Source organism: Eumetopias jubatus, unplaced genomic scaffold (genome assembly GCF_037043125.1).
Source record: "Eumetopias jubatus isolate StellerSeaLion01/CBP00866 unplaced genomic scaffold, mEumJub1_p1.0 scaffold_1, whole genome shotgun sequence".
NCBI classification, from domain to species: domain Eukaryota; kingdom Metazoa; phylum Chordata; class Mammalia; order Carnivora; family Otariidae; genus Eumetopias; species Eumetopias jubatus.
This window is the reverse complement of record NW_028274807.1, coordinates 154,811,462-154,828,109: the sequence shown is the minus strand read 5'-3', so window position 1 is coordinate 154,828,109 and position 16,648 is coordinate 154,811,462. Positions and strand designations below refer to the sequence as shown.

The following is a 16,648-nucleotide window of genomic DNA, read 5'->3' as shown; positions in this document are numbered from 1 at the left end:
TTTCCAAGGTGATTGTTGCTCTTCTTGTCACACTAGTGCCTAGCTAAGCACACATTAGGTGCTTAATGTTTGCCGACTGACTGGTACTCACACTTTGTACTTCTCAGTTATGCTTATCTTTATTACAGTTTTCCAACTCTCAAACAACCCACCATGATCTGATTATATTTCAACAATGAACAAGCATGCATTCTTAAACCATCTTAAAGACCATTTGGTTTTAAAGACCGTATCTCACATGGCATTTAAAATTCTAAACCTTTATGAACTCTAAATACAGAAAGAGGCTCTTATAAATGACCCTCAGAAAAACCAATGTATAAAATTATACAAATTAAGATACCACTTTAAATCTCACAAATTAAATTCCTATTATTTTTTCTGACCAAAATTTAATAGAATTATAGCAAAATCCAACGAGGAATACAGCCATCTCCCAAGACTAGCTCTGTCCTGTGTGCATACCCCTCCCTTCTATGAAACCTTTTCTACTGCATGTTTCCAGTTGTTTTATTAATAGTACTTACATTATCTACTCCCACTTAGATAAAAATAACCAAAAAAAGTAAATTGTACATAAAATGAGATCATTTTTTTATTTTAAAGCTCTAGCATTACATTTCTTTAAATCTCATTTTTGCCTAAAAGAACAGAAGAAAAGCTAACATTTATTAAAACCCTACTATATGGGCACCTGGGTGGCTCAGCTGTTAAGCATCTGCCTTCCACTCAGGTCATGATCCCAGGGTCCTGGGATCGAGCCCCGCATGGGGCTCCCTGCTCAGCAAGAAGTCTGCTTCTCCCTCTCCCACTCTCCCTGCTTGTGTTCCCTCTCTCACTGTCTCTCTCTGTCAAATAAATAAATAAAATCTCTTAAAAAATAAAAAAAAACCTACTATACATATTTGTGCAGAATGAATCAAAGTGCTAAGATTCAAACCAAATTCTTATTTCAAAGCTCACCTTCTTTATAAACATTTAACCACTCTAAACAATGTTACATTTAGGATTATCTATCTGGTGAGTTAAAGTACCAACTATAAAAGAGGCATAAAGTCATTCTCACATGCAAATTGAAATGATCTGAAACACATATCTGGGGTCACCACTATATATATATATATATATATATATATATATACAGAGAGAGAGAGAGAAAGCTTAAAAAGCCAATGTTAGTTTCATGTTTTTTTATATTTTAGTAATTACTATAAATATAAACAACCGTTCACTGAGGAAGTACAATATGTCACTCACATACCAAATGCTTTATGTCATCCTCATTTAATCCTTACAACTGCCCTCAGAAACAGGGATTATTAGCCCCACTCTGAGGCACAGAAATGGTAAGTCACTTGTCATTGGCTACCTGGCCAGTGTGTAAAAGAGCTAGGATTTGAACCCAGGGCTACCTGAACTCAAAGCCTCTGCTTTTAACAACTATGCTACCTGTTTCTACAAACTAATTTCAAAACCAAACTAAGTTAATCCTGTTTCTATAAAGATTTTTAAAATAAACCAGTAATATGTACAGGTGTTGGAGAAAAAGCAAATTTCTTCCATACTGTGTATTATCATGTCATCTGAGCTATTAATTTTAATGATAAGATTAACAGGGAAATCTGAGTGAAAAGATCTTGCTTTAATTGGACAGTAGTTCCCCAAAAGAAAGTTTAATTCGGGCATATTTAATTTTCAAAAATAGAAACTCTAAGCTAACTCCAGGGGGCAGAAAACTATCTTTAAATCTCTAATTTTGATTAATTATAAGGGCAGTAATTATCCTTAAAATTCTACCTGAGTCTATGTTTCTATTGTACAAGCTTGTAAATGCAACTTAAGCTCTCAAAACAATTTCAGGCCGCCCCCAAGTTATACAATACTTGTGGTTTTTGTTGTTTGTTTTTTTAAAGGTTTTATTTATTTGATAGAGAGAGACACAGCGAGAGAGGGAGAAGCAGGCTTCCCACTGAGCAGGGAGCCCGATGTGGGGCTCGATCCCAGGACCCCGGGATCACAACCTGAGCCGAAGGCAGACGCTTAATGACTGAGCCACCCAGGTGCCCCTATTTGCTTTTTTCATCTATCACTTTAGTTTAGATATATTCTTATAAAGTGGCATCTAAACCCGAATTTAGAAATAAATCTGAATTTAATTTTAATTAATTAGGTTTTCCCAGTTTTAATTTTGCCTTATTACGAAAGTAACAAATGTGTAGACAGATGAGGAAGGAAAGTCTTTTTTTAGGGTCTCCAACACCCAGAAACAATCACAACTAACACTTTGAGGTTTCTCTTCCCAGAACAGTACCAGCAAAATGGTACAATGAAAACAGTTTTTAATCTACTAGCGAGTTCATGGGAAAGAATCTAATAAGGTATCTTCACAATGAGACTACCCTGGAGTGAAATAATAATCACTTTCACTATCAAGAAATTTACTCTTTTTGTCCTTTGTTTTGTACGTATATCCCTTTCCAGGGTCTATGAAACTGTAATTATATACCTAAAAATAGGACATTATGATTAACTGAAGGTTGGAAGGAAAAATAACCTTGTTAGTGAACATCTTTTTAAGTACTAGCCCACTGTGTAATCCTACCATCAAGTGCATTTTGTGTTAGCACAGGAAATAACTAAATTGTTTTTTGATCTTTGAGGATCTTCCAGTGACCAAAAGTCATTCTGAACCTCAATGCCAAATGTGAAGATGTGGCTTATATAAAGTGCAGGTGACTCTGTAATGGCTCCAGCACATACCCTGCAAACCGCATATTGAATAATCCTTGTTACCACGGTTTCGTTAACAGCTTCTTTTTCCTAAAAGATGATACAGGAGGAGATTTTCGTTTAGTTCTATTTAACTTTGCTTAAAGTCAAAATATCCAGACAAACATAAAAGTGGCAAATTTGTCCTTAGTGACCCAGTCCCCTCTCCCCTTCCCTATGTGAATTAAAACCCATTCAGAGGATCTTGAGTGAACAGGAATTTAACAGTAACAGATACACAGAGATTGTTCCAGGTAGCCCGGTCAGACAGATTTTTCCACTAGAAGGAGGAGGAAATAATAATCATGAACAGACGATTCGCCATTTTCTAAATGCTTCCTGGGTAACAGGCGCCAAATCCATATTTCACGGATCATCACCAAGAGCCTGCAAGCTAGGCACAATGAGGCTTGACTTGCCCAATCAGCAGCGGTGGGCAGCTCCAATCCTGCCCAGCCTGGTTTCCAAGTCCAGCTTGCCTGCAGGAACCCTTGACAGCTCATGAAACACTCACTCCCACAGCCAAGAAGGGCAACCTTTACAACACACGATCTTCTAGCAGTCCAGCAGAAATCAATTACCATGCCAGCATCTGGGAACACATAAAACACCTTCATACCAGAGGCTTTCCATTCGATAGTAAAAAAGAAACTATCACTATGAACACAGAGAATGTGAACAGATCACTGACATCAAAGTCTGTGGCATGGTAAGAGTCCTTGGCTGAGGTGGCCTTACAGTCCTTTCCATAACACTGAAATATCCCACAAATACTGAAAGGCCTAAACATTCACACTAGGCCAAGGCAATTTACACAACACACTACAGGTGAGCATCTGTAATCATGAAGCTCATAAACAGGGCCAGCAAGGTCATGGGCACAGGCCCACCTTTAGAGACATGTGAACCCTGGAATGCTACCTGCTCCTTCAGCTCCAAGTGGGATATGGTAGCTCCTGACATTACCCTTGCTTGCTTCTCTTTCCACCAGCCAGTCCCTAGGCAAGGCAGTCAGCGTGGCTCAGCACTGGGTCTGAGCGCCAGACACTGGATCTGAATCCGACCTCACCTACCACTGGCCACAGGACCTCAGCAAAACCTGACCTCTCTGTATGATCAGTTTCCTTATTAGAAAATGTTAATAGTAAGAGTACAACTTCATAGGTTGTGGTGAGAACTGAATGAGTTAGTATAGGAAAAGTGTTTAGAATGAAGCCTGGCACAGAGTAAGCGAGAAACACTAGCTACCACCACCATCACTGTTAAAACGATGGTATTCTCCCTTATCCGAGTAGAAATTCTTCCACCCTACTTCAAGAATGAATCCACTGAGCTGTTCAGTTTCCTAAAATGTATTAAATTGAAAATGACTGATGTAATATAAAGAAAACAGTATCTCTAGTTGGGCATCAAAGTCTGATGATTTTTCAATAAAACATCCCACAAAATCTAAGTATTTGTTTTTAAAATGATATCAAGATGACTTTCTTTCAAATCTACCTTTTCAAAAAGAATTAAATGCTCCTTTGCATTTCCCCCCCCAAAAGTAATATATTCTTACAGAAAATCTGGAAAATACAGACTAGAAAGTAGAAAGAATAAAAAGGCATCCCATAGTCCTACCCCTGAAGATAAGCACTATCAATATTTTAGCGATCTTTCTGCAAATACTTATATACAGCTTCTTCGTTATTTTGTTTTAAAAAGGAGTGATCATTCTGTACATAAGTTTATATCTTGTAGCCTGCTTTTCTCACTTGACATATCACTTTCCTTTGTTTTAGTATTTTGCTTCTATTATGAAGTTATGAAATACCTGTACAATATAAGAGAGTAAACAATTAGAACACATAAACTGGTAAAAAGAATTTTTTTTTACAAATCATCCATTATTCATTCTACTCTCTGTGACAATCTCTGTTAACAGTTTGGTACACTACACAGCCTTCCCAATTATTTTCTACATATATGCCCAGGCACAAGTTTTTTTATAAAATGGCATATAGACAGACACAGAGGGAAGGAAAAAAGGTTTACAACCACTTCAGAAGTGTTTTCTCTACAAAACAAGTTGATACAAATTCACTTTAGAAAATTTGGAAAATGCAGAAAAGCACAATATGAGGGGGTGGGGTGGGGATCACCCATAATTTCATCTAAGATGTCCACTCTTTAGCTGTTAGTATATATCCTTTATACCTACTTTTTTTTTTAAAAAGATTTTTTGATTTATTTGAAAGAGAGAGAGACACAGTGAGAGAGGGAACACAAGCAGGGGGAGTGGGAGAGGGAGAAGCAGGCTTTCCACTGAGCAGAGAGCCCGATGCGGGGCTCGATCCCAGGACCCTGGGATCATGACCTGAGCCGAAGGCACACGCTTAACGACTAAGCCACCCAGGCGCCCCATACCTATATTTCTTTACAAAGCTAAGATACTGTATATGAAGTCTGAGATGACTTTTACTTCCTTTCTACATAATGAACATTTTCCTACACACTGAGTTCTTGTAATTCGGTATTTTTAATGACACATAACAAAGATGCCACCTTTAAAAACAGCAAAACGTCTAAATTAGGCTATTCTAGAGCAATCTTATTTAGCATATGTTCACACATGCATATAACTGGGCTGGACCTAAATGAAATAGGCCAACTAGTCAAAAAAGTGTTTTTGAATACGGAAATTCATGTTTGAGAAACCACCACCAGTATATGTTGCAAGAATATACTTATGTTCTCCCAACCAAAGAGAGAAGCAAACTGAAGTGTGCGGGTGTGGCTGGAGAAGAGGAAGGAAGTGTGGGTGGCCCTACACACATTTTGCAAGCTGCTGAAAACAGTTGTAGAACCAGCCTCGGTTAAATCTACTGTCAATTTGGAAATCACCCTGTTATTCTTGTCAAAATTCACTTAGATTTTCACTGACATCATCACCACTGCAGTGTGGTCTATATATCAAACAATTGTCTCCTACTCACACCTCTAGGGGAGGACAAAATAGCACACCAAACAAAGGTAGCTCTGCATGGCCAATCCATGGCATGAGAAAGTAGAGGAATAGAACAAAAAGGGCCATGTGTTTCTCTACATTTTATTGAGGATATTATAAATTTCCTAAAATCAGACCACCAATATTTAAATATGCAAAAACTTCCAAATTAAGTGCTTTAAAAAAAATGTATCTGTGCCAATGCTCTCCCTCTAATACAGATAACTGGAAAATGAGGTTTTTTTTCATTTATTTATTTGGAAGAGAGATAGAATGAGAGAGAGAGAGAGAGAGAGAGAGAGAGAGAGAGCGCGCACATGAGAGGGGGGAGGGTCAGAGGGAGAAGCAGACTCCCCGCTTAGCAGGGAGCCCGATGTGGGACTCAATCCCGGGACTCCAGGATCATGACCGGAGCCAAAGGCAGTCGCCCAACCAACTGAGCCACCCAGGCGCCCTGAAAATGAGTTTTTGCAAAGCCACACTAAAACTGCATTTAAGCTTCCTACATAACGGAAATTATCTGGTATCTTTTACAAATACCAAAAATGAAAACTGTAATTTTTACTCATGGAAAATACTAGACTAAACTGCATGTTTATCGAAAAACTAATGGAAGTAAAGAATGAACACTCCCCCAATGAATTCTACCACCCCAATCTTACTGCTAAAATTTCAAAGATACCCATAGGCTGAAAGGAAGACAGGAGACTAAATCCTCTGAGAGTATCAACAACCTCCTGGTCAAGCAAAATAAACACAAACCTACATGCAGTTGCCACTGCTCTTCCCTCTATCCAAAATAAACAATATTCCACATTTCTAGAACAGCACTCCTCCCCCTGGGAGTTACCAATATAAGCCATAAATCAAAGATGAAGAAACCACAAATAGGTCAAGAGGTCCTAAGTTATGGAAGGATCCAGAGTTTTTCACTGGATGGACTGAGTATTACCATGTGCTTATCATGTAGATTATGTGGTTATCAGGCTGCACTCACTGGGTGGACTCAAGATGGGAACTACAAATTAAAAGGTTAAATTATTTATTATGAGAAATGTCCAAAGAGATAAAATTGTACCTCCAAATGTCTAGGAAAGTATTTTCCAAGGGAAGGTAACTGCCTCCTTCATGTTCTATAAGTTTTCTTCCAAGCGGTCAATTTTAATGGACTGGGGGCAACTGAGGTGACCAGGAATGGCAGGCTGAAAGGACTGCTCGGCTCCCCAGGTGGGGACTGGGTCACCAGTGCAGATCGATCTCATGAAGCATTGGTTTACGTCACCTTTATTCAAGTGAAACAAGCCATGTTCCAGGATATATCACAGAATTTTAATGTGTCCAGGAGTCAGGCGATTTATTAACTGATGTAGAGTAGTACTAATTATTTGTAAAGCAAAAGAGGTTAACATCCAAGCCACAAAACCTGGACTAGCAGGGCAGATAATAAGTTTGAATTCCTCAACAGAATCTGCCTCTTGCTAAAATGATGAAAAATGCTAAGTGTGTCACCAGTTCTGGTGACAGCCCTGGTATAAAGCGCTCACATATTTAATAATGACTTAAGCAAAAGCTGGTATGTAGAAGTTACTCCACAATACATAAAACTAACCGCAATTACTCCTTGTTGCCAGGAAGACAATATAAGTTGGAAGTTTGGAGGATTTAAAAACTTAATCATCTAAATCTTTCTTCCGAACTTTTATTAATCCTATCAAAACTAATTTTCACTCTCTGTCATCTTTTTCTTTCCCTGCTGATATGATGAAAATGGTCATTAAAAAATGGTCAAAAAAGAATACTGGAACAGAAAAAAATAAACTAACCCATAAACAAAAATACTGGTACCTAACATTACAATGACTTTGACTTAAAAGACTAAATCATTTGAGATTCTCTTATATTAAGACTGCAAATTATTTTATTTCTGAAATTTCTGATAAGCAATGTGGCAATACATATATCAAGAGCCTTAAAATAATTACTCTCCTTGATTTAATAATCTCACTACTAGATTATGTCTTAAAGAAATAAAGATGTTAAAAATTTTTATAGTCAACAATGTTCAGTGATATTTATATATTCAAAAAATTAGAAATAATCTAAAGGTCTGCAAGAAGAAAACAATTAAATCAAAGTACACCTAACATTAACACTATGCAGTCATATTTTGAGGCTATTTAATCTCATGCGGAAATTCTCACAATAAAATGTTAAGTTAATTCATATACCAAATTTCATGGCATGATCTCAATTTTTTTAAAGCATATAATTTGTCTGCATATATATTTTAAAAATACCTAAATGTTAAGTTGGTAAGATTATAGAATTTTTTTCTCTTTATGCTTTTCTGTTCTTTTCAAATTTTTGGCAATGAATGTGTGCTGCTTTTATAATCTAAAAAAGATAGTTTATTAAAATTTTGACTTTTTGTACATAATTTTCAGTTTACTTTTCCACTGAGATCTATGAAAAGACCAATTTCCCTAAAAATATATTGTCTAAAACCTACTTATGTCATCTTAATAAACAAGACATATTCAAGGAAATATTTTGCTTCCCTTGAGGGACAAGGTATGCAATTCCTTCAGGCTGAGGAAGGAAGAGGAACACAAAGTCTATTTTCATTAGCAAATATTTGAGCCCTAACTGTGTAGAATACAACACAGTCTCTGTCCATTATAACCTTACAAATAAGCTATCTACACATAAAAAGATAAATAACTACACAGGTTAGCCTGGGTGAGGTGTGCCAAAGGAAGAGTAGAGGACACTAAAAAGGCAGGATCCCCAAGGACAGGGCAGCCCATAGACCAGAGCTTACCCTTCAAGAGGGAGCAGTGGAACACCATTCCTGAAAGTGGGGGAAACAGGCAGCAGAGCATGCACATGGCTGGCTGGCTTCGGAAAGGAAACCATTAGTTTGGGTGAAGTTATGATTTGGGGTAGATGTGAGATAAGTTAGTAGGGTTAAGAAGCCTGATCCTGAAAAATACCTAATGGCTTACCATCTAGGCAACTATAATGAACTCTTACTTTCTCAAAACTAATGGAAAACTTGCCATACTCAATTCACCACTTATCTATTTTTAAATTATACTTAAGTTTAATTAAAGTGTCATTAAAGACTTAAAAATGCACAGAAGCACCTTCTAATAACAGAGCTGCTAAGAGGTCTAAACAGAAGAGGAAAACGCTTCAGGTACTAACATGAAAGCAACATAGAAATAAGGTAATTAGAGAATTTAAACCAATTTTAAAAGTTCACTGTCCACTTTAAAGTTCCATAAAACATCAATTTTTGTTCTGACTTAGATTAGATCTCTCACCCATACAACTTTCCTAAAAACCTACTACAAACCTAAATAGGTATATACAGAAATGAGTCCAGTACTATAGCAAAACCACAACTGTCTCACTTCAAATTTTAAAAATGTCTTTCACTGCCACAACTGTTCATTTTAGAATTCCAGTTTTGTTTTAATGCAGGTCTCAAAAAGGGTAAACAATGTAATAACTGGCAATCTATGTCAGTACTGAACTCTACATTTGATTCATCACTTATTCCACACAACCAGCAATATAATGGAAATATCATACCCATTTCATAGATGAGAAAGCAGGGCCAAATAAGGATAAGGACTTCCTTTGCCCCAGGCCTATATCTAGCTAAGAGGTGCCTCGGTTGGACTCCAGGTCCCACCAATTCCTGGGCCCTCCACTTTTTTGTGCAACAATACAATGCCTCCCGTTTACCTAGGCCTTTCTAGTTCCCAGGGAAACAGCACTAAAATAAATCAATTTTGACAATTCTTGTGTTCTTCCAATGCTGATATGCTATGCTAGTTACCTAGCCAAGCAATCAATTAAATGGAGGAACTTCCCTAGCACCACTTAATAAACATTAACAAACAATTCCATTAAAGCTTTTTTGAAACTGCTTTTTAAGAAAGGAAGTTACAGGCAAATAACTAGTCAAAAGACAGACTGAGATATTTACTGATCACGTAAAAATGGAACGGCACCTTAAAAATAACTTCACCTTAGAGCTTACATACAATTTTGTGATGCCAAGAACAGCCAGTGGCACAGAACAGCCAACACCAAGCAAGTAATTCAGACAAATTTAGGGAGGTTCTATTTTCTGCTTAAAAATTGTATCCTTTCCCACACTGCAATTTTAATATACTTTGCAAATTACATTCTCTCCATTTGTTTCCGAAAAAGCATTTTCCTTCACAAGAGGATTAGCAAATACATATCAAATAGGAGCGCAAAGGACAAAATCAAGCCCTGGAACTGAGACTATGTGAATATTCTCATTCCAAATTTCTTCAGTAGCCCTCATAATACTTTATGCCAATAAAGAGAGGACTGTTTCACCTGTAGAAAATGAACTAAAACAGGAAGCTAAACTTTATTTTTAAATTCAATTGCTCTGCTTTTGTCCACTGCTAAATATAAAAGGCTAGAATATTATGACTATTTTAAAAAGAGATCCACAAATACAGTACATTCTAGCTTCATACTCTCTCCACGAATACTTGTTAGTATCCTGACCTAAGTCTGAAATGAACTTTATCTAAGTAAGTTATACTATAAGAGTAAAACTTACATTATCTAAAATGTAATTTCTCTAATAAAGAAAAGCCAACATGGATGAATATGTATTAAATCCAGTTCAATTTATTATTTGAACGTTTTCCCCTAGCTACGCAATATAAAGAATAACGGCCTAAGAGGTGTGTACACAGAAGGGGAGGGAACATCAGAGAGGAGCTGGGAGAGCGTCCTAAGATTCAGCATTTCAAACTACCACAGGGTCAACCTTTACTATCCTCACCATAGAGGTGCACCTTTAAATGATCAAAATTCATTTATTCAGCAAACATGAGCCGTAGCATCATAGCGCAGGAGAAAGAGTACCACAGAACCTGGAGCCCAGCAAGTGACTCAACTTCTACAAATAGGCACATCTTAATCTATAAAACAAAGATAATCACCACCTACACAGTTATTATGAAGGCTAAGTGGGATAATATATATTAGCAAGATGCGAGTAGGCTCAATATCATCCACCGTTTTCCCCCCAACTTTTCAGAACTGGCCCTCCTCCCAGGAGAGTCTGATATTTGAGGGGGGTTATATACTTAGTTTCCCACCTTACATTGATATCCCCTAAAAGGCCCATCAAGCTGCCCCTAAATGCCTCTATAGACATACTAGGAAGATCCCTGCCACAAGGTCTGTACAATCTCTTACAGGGATATGCTAGAAGAGGTGTTCTTTCCCCAAAACCTACGTTGGGGAGTTCATAGGAGGCATCTCAGAGAAATTCATTTTCTTATTTCAGCTACGAATTGAAATCAGCAATGATGGGGAAGAGGCTTTTCAGAAAAGAGACCTGAGAGAGCTTAGGGTGACTGGGACAGTAATACAGAGCATAGGAGATGAGATCAGACAGGTAGGCAGGGGCCAGATACCCAAAGGGTCTGGTATTCCAAGCAAATCAGCTGCAGTTCCTTGGGTCTGACAAGCCCTTACCAGAGGGCTTCAGGGCCCAGCTGAAAGGTCACCCTCCTGAGTGTGTCCCTCCCCTCCCCACACCCCTGCACACCAGCTCCCATGCCCTCTCATGGCACCATTCCTTTCCCAGCAGAGCCATTATCACAACTGCAGTTATATAGTTACATGAGTAATAATCTGTGTCCCCACTCAACTAAATGATAACTTCAGTCTGTGTAAGGCCCATGTCCATTTTATTCCACTCTGTATCCTAGGGCCGGCTGAGTATAGCATCTACCCAAAATATACAGATACATATTATTAAATGAACAAATGAAAGCTGCCACTAAGAAGGGGGTACCTGAGTGGCTCAGTCAATTAAGCGTCTGCCTTCAGGTCAGGTCATGATCCCAAGGTCCTGGGACGGAGCGCGAGCCCTGCATTGCGTGGGGCTCCCTGCTCAGTGGGGAGTCTGCCTCTCCCTCTCCATTTGCCTCCCCCCCCACCCCCAACTCATGCGCGTGTGCTCTCTCTCTCCAATAAATAAATAAATAAAAATTTAAAAAAAAGAAGCCAAAGATGAATCCTGAGCAGGGGAATGGCAATCAGAGATGACAGTTACACAAACCACTCTGGTAGCAAAGTGAAGACCAGCCTGTTAGGGCAAGACTAGAGCTGCGGGACAGGTAAAGAGACAACTGAAAATTTCTCCAGGTAAATGATCACTTAATGACCTAAAAATGAAGGCAGCCAGTATGTGGGTAGTGATGATGAGGATTAATGGAGGAGACATGTTTAGAAAGTAGAATCTCAGAACTCAATGCATGGGGGGCAAAGCAAAGATGGAAATCCAGAATGATTCTAATGGACAGTGGTAGCAAGTGGTGCCATTCCCTCAGACCAGAAATACACAGGACAGGAACAAACATTTCTTGAGCATCTACTACATGCTAGGATCAAGTGAAAGATTTGCTTCTAGTTCCAAAATTCTATGACTGAAAAACAATTTAAATTTAGCCCAGCTGTATTAAAATGGGTACAGTTTCTATTAATAGGCCGATAAAATCAACAAAATAAGTTTACATTTTTGAAGTTTCTTCATCGAGACACCACTTGGGTATCCTAACTACGCATGAGGCATTACACTGGTCTGGGGATGTTGAAATCAAAGAAGTGGTCTCTGCCTTCAATTAAGTTTGAGAAAAATAACTGCATATCGACAAATGAGCAACTGAGGCCCAGTGGGGCTATGATCTGACCATTTAAATGACCTATAACCCACACTTCTGGAGCACAGATTTCATAACCTACATTTCCAGGCCAATATGTAGTTGAGGGGGTATGTATGTAGACAGACAGACCCAATCCTGCTTTGAGCCCGAAGACACTGCAAACTTAAAACATCACAGACTTGTGATCTGTGGTCTGTGACAGACTTTGAAGTAACTGCTGAATAGCCACACAGCAGCACTCTGGAGGGTACAATACAACAAGTAAGGAGAGAGAAAGAGGCCTAATTTGTTATGGAAGAGGCTACCTGAGCAGAAGCCAAATGCTGGAGGTGCCAAAGCAGAATCTCAGGAGGCTCTGGAAGCAGCAGAGAAATAAATGTTCAGGGAAGGTATAGCAGGAATCCTCTTTAGACAAGCTCCTCCCCTACCATGGGCAAGAAATGGTTTCCCATAGGATATAAGGCCTCAATCTAAAGCAAACTTACAGAAAAACAGACGAGGAAACCATCCAGGGTGAATAATGTAGTTCCAGATCATCCAGAGTAGAAAACACATGTCCAGTGCTCTGGTGAGGCTAGTAAGTCTGAGAGACTTTACACCAGCTCTTTGCAAACAAAAACAAAATACTGAAAACTTCCCTCTCCATGCCCAAATTCCTGCCCCATTCCTCTTCCTTCCTTCTCATATTCTTAAAAAAAAAACAAAAAATGGGGCGCCTGGGTGGCTCAGTCATTAAGTGTCTGCCTTCGGCTCAGGTCATGATCCCAGGGTCCTGGGATCGAGCCCCGCGTCAGGCTCCTGCTTGGCGGGAAGCCTAGTTCTCCCTCTCCCACTCCCCCTGCTTGTGTTCCTTCTCTCGCTGTGTCTCTCTCTGTCAAATAAATAAATAAAATCTTAAAACAAACGAACAAACAAAAAAAAAACAGCTGCACTGTCTTTACCTCCTCATCTCCCTTCCATCCACTTGGATCTCAGTTCTTCCACCACTTAACCTTGTCTTTTCATCCTCCCTGAACCCTCTGAGCACTTTCCCCTTTTCTCTGCCTGTACTTTAAGACCCATTCAGTGTCACCTCCTCTGTAAAGCATTCCCAAGTCAGACAGTTCCCTGCCCCCATCTTTGTGCTTCTGCAGGGTTTTGCCTATGCTTCATCACAGCATTCGCTGGATCCTATTGTTACTGTTTACTTCAGTGTCCCCAATAGCCCGTAAGCTCCTAAAGGCAGTCACTGGTTTTTATTCATTTTTCTATTGCTACCCTTGAACCCAGGGCCCTGAAAATAGACACACAAAGGCGCCATGAATAAATGATCATAGGTTAAGTTTATCTTCAAAACTGCTAGAATCTACTCAAGTAACTTTTCCACCGAAGTTGCTCTAGGAATTTACCTGCACACACATACGCTGAGAAGTACCTAAATTATATTTTATTATAAAAGTATTTGGCTAAAAATTCTATCTTCTGGCTGTTAAGCAAACAGCGCACATGCAGTTAAAATAGGTCTTTAGAGTTCCTCATCTATGTTTTTAATTCCTAAAATTCTGGCCATGTGGAAAGTTCACTTGTGCCCTTTTCTTCTTGGGCAGTGTACTGAGTGAGCTCTTAGGCTCAGACAAGCTGCTATAGGGAAGACATCATGCCTCATTTATACCAATGCTTAGAACCATGGCTGTTCAATTATCTCCAAAAATAAATAACTTTTTTTCCACTTAGTTTCACTTTCTATATGACAGAAATACCCATAATAAGGTTTAGATGAACAGTATTTCCTGTGACCAGTCAAAATATCACGAAAGCCCTTCAATTTTAATAAGGACATATAAAAGCCTTTATTTGAGGATTATGGGATTAAATTTGAACATAAAGTCCCAATTTATATTTCTGTTCTAGAAAAATAAAAATTAGGATACCTTCTAGGTTCTTGTATGTTTTAAACTAATTGATCTTACTGCAACGATACTGAAAAATTTACTCTAAATAGTAAAATACTAATAGGGTGACAGCCATTTCTGTGCATAAAATAAAACAACAAAAACTGATTGTGCAGATTTAAAAAAATAGGTGACACTCAAAGTTCCCTGCCTGGAAAACCTTGAAGAGGTAAAAGAAGTTAGCACCATACACTTAATTTTTCAGCTACTACACTGCTTTAATGTCTGACCTTGGGAATGTCATGTAATTTCTCTCATTTCTAGCTCTGTAAAATGGGAATGTCATGTTTTCCTAAGAGGGACAATAAGATAGTTGGATAAAAGAATATGTATTTGTTTAAAGGAAACTTGTCTAATTGGTATGCTTAAATCACCACTTGTACAGTACATTCCTCCTCAGGAATCCAATTCCAAAAGAAATATGTAAGCAGAAGCTGAAGACAGATTTCCTTAAGGGAATGATTTTATAAATTTGGAAAGCAATGTAACAAGATTATAAATTAATAAATTGATTATATAAACCTTGAGAGCCCCTGGCTTTAAAGTACACTGATCTACATTCTGATAAATTAGGCTGATTTGAGACAACCGGGTAAAAGGAACCCAAACTGAGGCATCTGACGTTTGACAGAAATTGGTGAAAATTCAGCAGGATACTCAAAACATTTGCAGTTCCATCACTTCTAAGTCATGCCTCACCTTAAAACCTGATAAAATGTGAAACTCATTAAATCAGCTTTACCACCCGCATCTAAGACTGAGAATGCACTCAATTTTTAAAAAGAGAAAAAAGTAACCTGACAGTTTGAAAGGTCCTATATCCTCAGACCTCTATAGATTTAAGAACCCTAGTGCTAAATTCTCCCCAAATACTGAGCTTAAACCGATCTTCCCAAGAAGCTATCTGATCCAACTGTTAGGAATAGCACAACTCCAGGAACCCCCCCCCCCACACCCCCCAGGATAAGACTGTCACTTTCCTAGATCCCAAGTCCAAGTTAAAGGCAGGAAGGTTTTTGCAAAAGGGTCCAGAAAGAAATCAACAGGCGATGACTATGGAAAAGAACGGAGGTTTCCCGATCTGGAAAAAAAAACATTTTTTCTAGCTCTCCCTCGGGAATGGCACTGCTCCTCCTTCCCTACCCCGATGCCCTTTCTCTACAGACAACAATATCCCCATTCTATTGTAAGGCTGCAGTTTTACCAAGGAACCCCTCTTGCTGCGGCCAGATTTCCAGATTCGTTTGAAAAAAGAAAACACATTCCGAGAACACACACCCCATGAGAGTACCTGGGCGCGGGGAGCCTGGCCCGGACGCGGGGCCCCGCGGCGCCGCACTCGGCCCGCTCGGGGCGGGGCGCGGGATGCGGGCACCTCCCGAGGTGCCGCAATCCGGCCGCGGCCGCAAGGGCAGGGCCTCCGGTAGCCCGCGGCCGGCCGCCGCAGTGCCGGCTCCCGCCGGGCCCGCCGCCGCCCCGCCGCCAGGCCGCGCCGCCGCCGCGCCGGCTCCGGCCGCCGCAGCCCCGGCTCCGCGTCCTCCCGGGCCCGCGCTGCGGCCGGCGCGGGGAGCGCGGAGCGCGCAACTTACTTTCCGCCTGCGGTGGGCGCCCCGGCCCGGACTCCCAGCCCGGCAACGGCGCAGGCTACCAGGCGGCGGAGGCCGGCCCGCACCGCGGTCCACGGCCGCCGCGCCCGGCCGCGCTCCGCGCTCGCTCCTACCTCAGCCGGCAGGCAAGCGTCCGTCAGCAGCGGCCGCGGCGCCGACGACTCCCTCCCGGCCGCCGAATCCCCGCACCCAGTGCTAATCATAATACCGAGCGGGCGGCCGGCCGCGGGGAGGGGGTGGGGCCGAGCTGCGCCTGCGCGGCACGCGCGTCACTGTGACGCAACGCCGGGGCGGGGCCATGGGAAGGGCGGGGCCGACAGCACCTGCGGGCTCCAGCGCGCTGGCTGCTGGAGGGCATACTGGCGGCGTCTCACCTCAGCGAGTCTGGGCTGTGGCTGGCGGTAGGAAGCAGGCGAGGCGCCCGAGAAGAGGGGACGATGCAGGAGGAAGCACCGGGGATATGGGACAATGGCTAAGAAAAGTAGCGCGAGCTGTCGGGGGAAATTCGGAGGGAAGGGACAGCGTGCGCCCCTGACTGCGTCCTGAAGCGGGGGGCTAAGGGTAGCACGCACTTTACCCTTTTAAAGGTTCGCCGCATTTCCCGCCCAAGTTTAAGCA

The 16,648-nt window shown here is 40.7% G+C and overlaps 1 protein-coding gene across 1 annotated transcript in view; it reads right to left on the bottom strand.

The window, feature by feature from the left end:
- The window catches only part of SNRK (SNF related kinase), a 54,646-nt gene extending 38,533 nt beyond the window's left edge, over window positions 1-16,113 (bottom strand). Inside the window, exon 1 of the mRNA XM_028106978.2 lies at window positions 16,013-16,113. The gene's annotated coding sequence lies outside the window, so the exon portion shown is untranslated. The remainder of the gene's footprint in view (window positions 1-16,012) is intronic.
- Between the last annotated feature and the right edge of the window lie 535 nt (window positions 16,114-16,648).